Here is a 9,055-nt window from a genome sequence, read left to right on the forward strand (position 1 = left end):
CACCCAATTAGAGCTGCTATTAACCCCGTAACTGTGCCCATCGTTTTACCACACCTTAAACGAAACCTGATCGTCCCAACGTCCGAGGCTGTATTAAGGCCTAACTGTAGTATCCTTAATGCCTTGGACGTATGTCGTTAAATCTTACGTGTTCCAAAATTGCTCCTGGAAATTGAAGGTAACGCGTTGTTTTATTTTTTAACACGCTTGTCGATACGACTAAAATTGAACAACTTGTAATACTACGTGACAATTAGCGTCTCGCGTACTTTTTGCTTCACAATCTTCAGGACATTACTTCTGCATCGAATCGAGGAATCAATTTGACTCAGTATTCTAATTAAAGTATATTCTAATATTGTTACCGTAAATTTATACGAATCTGTTGAAAAAGTATAACAAGTCATCTTTGCCGACGATCATCGTGTGACACAATGTCTGAAAATGCCTTTATTCCTCAGGTGTTGTGCATCATATCCCAGTAGTAAAAATCGATCGAACATCGCAATACGGGACGAAGGAAGAAGGGTACGGGAAATCCGAAGATCGTGAAGTGCAAACGAAGAAGTCTGTCAGCCATAGTAAAAGCAGTATAGAAACAGTAGGCAGAAATTGCATCAGCCGTTTTAAAGTTCTCTCAACGACCACGACAGCGACCCAGTCATTACATCGTACGCGAATCGTATATAAATTGCACGATCAAGCCAACCGTTCTCCAGTCTTCTTTTCCACCACCATCGTAAAAGTATATATATCGAGGGTACATAAGAAATCGACATGAGAAATAAAACAGCTGCACGTAGGACGGATGAGCAGCTATTTTTATTAGCAAGTATTCACCAGTTCACCAACTACCAACGTGGCCCAGCATCGAGCATCGAGGATACTTTTCTCTCTGCCTCCGGCGTCTCTCTTTTGTTGGAATTGTCAGAAAGCAGGAATCTGACGACCAAGGCCTCTGCCCGTTGATCTCGTTCCGGGTTTCGTTGTCCCTGGTCCCTTAGGAAACGGGGCAGCGACACCCGAATGTCGTCTAGAGTTGCTACGCGGGCGTAAAAATCGCACAACTGCTCCACTGGGCGATACACACGCGGAGGCAAGTGTCAACTTACGAGTGAGTTTCAGCAAAACTTTATCTTTTCTTTTATCATCGTATTGGCCAACTGTACTAACTTTCCACCGTGCCGTCATAACTTGTTACCTTCATAAATCATATTAATATAACAGCAACCGTACTGGCGACGTTGTTTTCGTACACTTTGTATAGTCATGGTTGGGACAATCTCAAGCCTGATCGTAATGGCTTCGGATAGTTTGGCAGTAAATTGTGTTTCATTTGTCACGAGCACTCTTGTTATACACTTGCAGTTATTATTGTATCAAACACTAAGGTAGTGCCGTGAAGAATCGGATATTATATCTTAAACAAATCAACCCACTGTTCAAAAGTGAAAAGATTTCGGCAAAGCACTGATAAGGATTAAGGCAGATTGATTTTCCCTCAAACTGAATTCTTTCCAACGTGAAGTAGGAAAATTGAAATTGAGCGATTCGTTTCACTTTAATGAGATGATTGGTCGCGTCAACTGATGCTCATTGGTATGATTGATAATCAGAGTTGCAATGAATCAAGGTTTGACATGAATTGAGCAGCCGGCCTTCTCGTTACAAAAGTTACGGGGCTGGCACAATGACTGATAGGGTGTTATTCAAGTTACGCAGAAATATGAGACCCATTCTCTGAAAAATCGGGATTTGAATTCGCTGTATTCGTTTGAAACCATTATACTTAGTTACAGGAATTGAAATTTGATGTACATGAAATTATGACTTGTCATATGTGGATGTTCAGGCGTAGAATAATTCATACGGTCACAATTTTTCAGAACCGATGTGCAAATTAAAAATCTCCATCGTGGTACAGCGGCGACTATTTACCACTGCATCGTACGATTTTACACACCAACGATACTTGCAGTCATCGGTAAGTGTAACACACTCCTGCCAGCTGCGCCCGTGCATTATCGAATGCCATAAAACCGTCAGGGCACGTCTCGAGTTTCATGGTGCAGAGGGGGTAAGTCTTATGCTAAATACGTGAGGTACTAACTCGCGTAACGGCTGTATCGTATTTTATCATGAACTCGTTCGCAGGTTCGTTCCCGTCGGCTCACACCGAGGGGGTGGTAATCATCTCGTGCACCCTGGAGGATTTCTTGAAGTATGAGGTATTAGATACAGCCACGTGGCACCGCAAGTCTAAAATTAATATTTCAGCAATTCAGCTTTAGTCAAACAACCTCTGATAGTTTTCATCATTGCGGATTCGCCACATGTACACGTTCAAGTATCCGAAGCCTGTAATATTTTGTCTTGTAACATAAATTTGGTACGCAGTGGGTAAGTTGTAATAATCCTTCCGCCATTGCCGCCTTGCCAAATCGAATCCTGCAGCTCGCGTTACATTCGAAGCGCATTGTACCGGGGAGACCGAAAATTGTTTCACACTGTAACAAGTCTGTTACTCGACGATGGAGCTCTGGAGAGGTCTGGAAGTCACTGCATGCGCGTACTGACTTTAAGGCCAAGAGTATTAAACTTAGAGGAGGCAAATACGAGCGATACAAGGATCACATACATAGCGACGGAGAAGATTTTAGCATGCAGGACGTGGAGCCCCTAATGCTAAAATATCGTCTGTACACCCGCGGCCAACCCTCCGCATTCCAAAAGCATGAAAGCTCGGATGGTTCTGTGAGAGCTGCCCAGTAAAAATTCGCATGCCAAAGGCGGTATTTCTTTGGTAACCGAACACTCACGTGTCAGTTGATTACAGACAACACGTCGTTCGCCATTACATGTGCTTATTCATTTTCGATCTCGTACGCGTGCTTATATTGTATATATATATATATATATATATATATATATATATATATGTACATCTGTCGATCTTTCAATTACGCAAGTAAATAGAAATCTTTTTCACCCGATACCGAACAATTCATGCCCATATTTCGGCCAGAGTATGAAACCAAATGTGAAGACTTCAACGTCAATGTTACCACTCGACTATGTATTACGGAGGTACAATCATCAAACGTCAGATGTGTCGGTTCAATATTTACTCCGTCCGAAGACTTCAAGGTAATTATTTGACGGCTGACCTGACAGCAACCAATATTTGATTACTCAACCAAAGCTAACGCGAGTTGTTACTATGAACCGTTTGCTAACTGGTTTCTTTTATTCTTTTACACGAAATTGTTTCTAGGGAATGCCTCGTTAGGTAAGATAGAGGTATATTATCTAGTCAATAAACTATGTCAACTTAATATTGTCTCGCTTGTTACATTTCTACTTTAAATAATTCACGGAGCATATACTAGCCATAAAAGAGACAGACAGGCATTTGAATGCCACGATCTTCACCTCATGTCGAGATTCATGTTAGTTTACAAATATCTTCCAGTCAACAAATGGATAGCAATTATCACCCTAATTCATCCTTGACAACCTAAAATTATAATAGCTGGATCGTGAACATGTGATTTCATTAGATTACTGTGTTACTTGAATTAAAAAAACCGTTACACGGTGCTATTACCTGTACGTCGTCATACTCGTAAAATCTATCACCCTGAAATTACCGATTCTGATCAAGCTGCGTGCATTGCGAGGGTATAATGGCGCGTTATGAAGATAGAAATTAGGACCTTGAATGCTGTACCGATCCATCATTGAATTTATACGGCTTATTAATCAAATATGTGAATGCAGTACACCATTAATTCTCGTGTTTGAAATAGCAATAAGCTCGCGAGACGAAACTAATCGCGTACCGCAGCATCCGTTGAATGTTTATACAGACAGGGAACCATGAAACTTAGCAGTTTGACGGACCGACTCAATCATGCACTTATATCAGTGAACGCACCAGCTTTACCGGATATTCATGCAGGCTGAACAACTCAAGCTTCAGCTGTTAAACTGGGCTTTGTGATTCGAGAAGGCTTGGTGAACTTTTCTATTTTCTTTTTTTTTTTTATTTGTCAACTGTTATCATAAAACATTATTTTCTTGGAACTAAAAATATTAAAACGGTACTATCGCGCCGACCAATAGAGTTGAATTGTTTTTCAGATGCGCAGTTGATCACTCAGCTTACCGAGTTTCACAGTTTGATTTCGCCCCATGGAAAAGTTGCAAAAAAACAGATCAAGCGCATTCACTTGCAGCTGTTTCTGTTGAACTTCGTCCGTATGTTAAAGTTTATTGTAATTAACGGCTAGACGTCTACCGATAGAAAATCTCCGTGGAGTGTCCGCGGAGAAAACACCAATAGCTGACCACAATCCCCGGTAAAGTTGAAATTGTTTTTACTAGGACGAGTCTAACTGCGAACGTCACAGCGATCTATTTGCAAAGTCAGGGAAGTCCCGGGGCGGAGGGTTTGCAGTGGCGGATGAAGACTCGGTTGGTACATGGGCTACCTACCCCTCTTAATCCCCTTTCGTGACAGTCGCTTGTTTTTCCCGGCAACCCCTCGCATGTCTCTCGTTTCACAAACGGCAATGCTGTTTGGTCTTTCACCAGCCCTAGCCTCGCGGTTATTCATGCTCTGTTGCACCGCGGCGCAATACACGAGCCTCAATTTGTACTGCGTTTCCGATAAAAACGCTCATGGCAAATTGGAAAGCAAATTACGCGACGCGTGACCATCTATTAAATGCTCGCCCGTCACTTTTTAGCTGCCGACCATAAATCAGACCCGCATTATTAGTCGCCAGCCATTGGACCACGGATTATTCTCGAGCTACGCATACGCCCGAAAATAAGTATTGGCGATTTCCACTTATGGTTAGGGTTGGTGTAAATAGCCTTGATATAAAAAGGTGTAACGAATGATAACATTAAAACTCGTAATCGAGGCTATGCCTTATGTGTCTGAGAGGAGCGAGAAAAAAATATTATATTCTATCACAGCCTTAAGCGCTGTGGGGGTGCGAGCGATAAATTAGACCTATTCTCTACGAAAAATGCTTTATTTCGCCAGTGGTCGGCCGCAATTTATATTTGTTATTTAGAGCTTCTGGATAGAACGCGTCTGTATCTTTGCACGACTTGAAAAATTATTGGCTGCTATTCTATTGTGTAGATCTGATTTTCTCACTATAAGACGAAGAGTATAAATAATTATTCATCTTTCGGAGTTTTCTCTTGACATCATTCATACTCTTTAATCAATTGACACCGTTGCATATGCAAACCAAACTTTCAAATCTCTCTTGATAATCAGCTGCTTTTATCAAATTATTTCCCTATAGTTGCAGGCATACCTATTTTAGCCACCGATTTTATCTAATATTTCGTATCCACAATAGTAGACCGTAAATCGATGTAATAATCAAGACAGTGACTAAATTTTTGTTATCGCGATATATTCATTGTATTTAGTAAAAAATATTGAAGAGTATTTGGTGGTTTTTTTTTGTCTTATTCGAAACAGATTATAGTTTCATTGTGACGTCACAACCCTATAAAATTACGCATTGCAATGCCATAACTCGGTAACCTTTAAACTGCAATATCTTCGTCAATTTTTAATATATTTAAATGAGAACCAATTTCACAATCTAAGAAGATAGATAATTCATTAAAATATGCAATTTAATTCTTTCGTGATACTTCCGAATTATGGCAATAAAATCGGTTTATTCATGAGGATAACGTGTAACGATGTACTATGATTGCGAATTCAATATGACGAAATTGATTTCCAATATTACGAATTTAAACGTGAGAATTACACAAAGTCCAATCAGAGACTTCGACGTGATAATTTGATTTCTTCTAGCATGTTTCCACGATCACGCTACAGGGCGCTTCGATCACATTTCAAACCAGTGCGTGACACTATGTACATATCGGTTTACCGGTGCGGTAATTCTACCTCACGTTTTCACGAGGGTTCTCTTCGAGTATAAAACAGTGAAAAGAGTGCTTTACAGAGCAATTTGTTAGTGAAATTATTCGAGTGAAAACTCGAACGCGGACCTTCAGCAAGTGTGCCAAACTCTATTGTTCGTCCCATCTGTGCAGCCTAACGAACCCGCCGGCGAACTCGATTCGCTAACGAAACGTTCGAAATTTGAAAACGCCGTTCGGACAGACGCGACGGTCGCGAGGCGTACAGTACAGCTGGCACCCGAAGAGCCATTATTCCGTGCACTATGGCCAGCTATTAGTGCAGTAGTAGGGCCGCTGGCGGCTGACCACGTGATCGAACTCTTCTGGCGGCCAAATTGAACGTCCCTAACCCCATAGCCGCCGACCAATTGGGTCATGACCTTTCCGAACCCGTACGCTGCAGCCGGACGGAACGAAAAATATCAATGGACGGATTTCACGTCGACCTCAAACATTTACCGGATATAAAATTAACCTTTAGTTGGACGGAAATATTCGCTAGTTTCGTTGGCGACTGGCAACCGTCTCAAGCTCGAATACAGAAACTGGTACCAATGGGAATCCCCTGGGACTCGGAGGAACGCCGAGCAATCGAATATTTTGTCGCGCTACGCTGCCGAACATCCCCACCCTTTCCAACTCGTGTACTCTGCGTACAAATGCACATGTCAGTCTCAGCGTGCCGTTTGTGGGTACCGTATCACTTGCAAGTTCATATGCTTGGGTGATGTTTTTGTCGAAACTACCCACGATCGGTGGGGAAAAAAGATGAGAGCCTGGTTCCGGTTTTCGTTTCGAAAGATCCCCATTATTGACTCTAGAAAAACCTGTGAAATATCGTTGAAATTAAGATTCCATCACATCGCAGAGAGATTTGCAGGACAAACTATCTTCGGCGGTTTTTTTTTCCATTAAAACACGATTCAGTACATTTTATAGGTACTTTGCCATGTCCTAGCTTGCTTGAATAATAAGAAGAAAAGGACGCCAGTCTTCCGTATGAAAATTTAATTTGAAAACTGTCTGATTCAAGACCACTTTGGCAGTATACGACGTATAGTTAAAATTAGCAAGCCAAGTATTCTTGATCTAATCCTGCAGCTAATTTGAATTTTAATATTTTATAATTAAATTAGATCGGTCGTTTCGGAGCTCGGTTATAACCTCAAAAATTGAAATATTTACCAGACAGCGGGGCTGGCTCTATAATGGCTTAAGATAGCGAATCTCTTTCGGTGACTTCGTATAAACCGTCTTCAACCGTAATATCGAACGCCTGGCCGATAACTCGGTGCGATATCGTCGCCTGTTGGTACGTATACAATATTTACAGTGTACGAGCACGGGTAATCTGAACATGAAACCCCCACCACGATTTTAACGGGTCATCGAACGTTAGCAACGAAATCGTTGTAATGATATTCGTTTCTGATGAAATTTATAAATATCGTAAGATAAGCCGCTCTAGAAACATGGGAACCGGGGAGAATCGTCTACGAAAAATACGAACTGTAGCAATTTTATGTTGTTGTAGAAACACGCCCTACTGAAAACCTTCAGTTTTAGATCATAAAATGTCTTTGAATAATTCAGCGTGTAAGGCATTACATGGTTTATCTTGTAAATTCGATAAAATGTGTAAGAAATCACATAATAAGTTACAAAAACACGAATCATCAGATATACTAGACCAAAATTCACATAGTTCACTGTTTGTGCATTTGTACTTTATTGCGTAATTTCTTATATATTTTATCGAATTTACAAAATAAATGATATAATAAATTGCATGTCAGATTTTTTTAAAACTTTATATGATTTGACATATGAACAATTTCAATAGGGCGTGCTTATTTTGACTCAGCCAATGCATTGGTACTTTTATGAGCTACTGACGGATAACGGAATTCAATGCAACTTTGTATTACTGTAATTATGTAATGAGTATCTATTATACAGACTCGAAAAGGTTTCGAATTAAAATACTTAAAAATCACCGTTTTTTCAAAACCATTTGCATACTGGTTTCCTACAGATTACATTAAATGTATATACAGTCATGTATTCGTTGCCGGTATATTTTTCAATTCTACACTGGTATATGGCTGGTATTCAGCAACGAATAAATAACCCTGTATGTATATATTATATACATTAACCAATGTAATTTAGAATGTATCCATCAAAACTCGCGAGGGTCTTAGATACATACAACATGCTTGAATTCCCCCCTTTGATTGGAGGGCGCAGACGGTCTTATTCCAACAATAAGGCAGGTTCTCTCTGTTAATTAGACATCCGACAAGTGTGGGTAAGTATGTCTTTAACCCAATTGAGTTGGGGTGAAAACGATATTGAATGAACGATTAAACAGATGACAAATCCCAGCGTTTGAACAGTTGACTTGCTCTGAGCAGCGAGTATTGAAATATTAATTACGAGACCGTTGACTCCTGTAAGATGGCAGGGAAGTAATTTTACAGAAGTCTAAGGAATGCATCTTAACTTCCATCTCATTTCGGGAGCTGTGCTTATAATTGTGTAATACTATTAGAATAGCCACTTATATGTAACGCCCTTGAAGAATTTCGAGATTCGGACGTAAGTGTAAAACTTGTACGTTCCAAAATTCAAGGCTTATTGACGTTCAGCTGAAGCTTCTTAACACCCAGAAGAACAGAAGTAAAAAATAAACCCGACGGACTTCTGGCTGTGCTTGAGTGGAGGGTAGGTATCGAATGTTCGCTCTGTATTTTTAATCCAACAATTTTCAGGTCTGGAAAATCCTCTCACGTGGTACTTATCCACTAAAAAGGCGGTAGGATGTCACCAGCTTGACCTACTGGATGTCCGAAAAATCGAAATCCAATCAATCGAGGCATCTCAAATAAGTACATACGTTTTGTAAATAATTGTTTTTATTTATTGTGTTTTTGCCTATTATGATTGATGTGGGCGGTCAAAAACATGTATCAATAGGATATATAAATAAGGGGACGGTGAAGAATTTGAATCTTTTGTCAAAATAAAAGAAAAGACGTGAAATCGATGCACAGACTTAGAAAAAGAAAATGACGAGAACGAT

The 9,055-nt window shown here is 40.2% G+C and overlaps 1 long non-coding RNA gene across 1 annotated transcript; it reads left to right on the top strand.

Annotated features, from left to right (window-relative positions):
• The first annotated feature begins 467 nt into the window (after window positions 1-467).
• LOC124300687 (uncharacterized) lies at window positions 468-2,887 on the top strand. The gene is made up of 3 exons (XR_006907283.1): window positions 468-1,114; window positions 1,887-2,077; window positions 2,155-2,887. It is a non-coding gene; the product is annotated as an uncharacterized LOC124300687 (long non-coding RNA).
• The last annotated feature ends 6,168 nt before the right edge of the window (window positions 2,888-9,055 follow it).

This window comes from Neodiprion virginianus, chromosome 3, assembly GCF_021901495.1.
Source record: "Neodiprion virginianus isolate iyNeoVirg1 chromosome 3, iyNeoVirg1.1, whole genome shotgun sequence".
NCBI classification, from domain to species: Eukaryota; Metazoa; Arthropoda; class Insecta; order Hymenoptera; family Diprionidae; genus Neodiprion; species Neodiprion virginianus.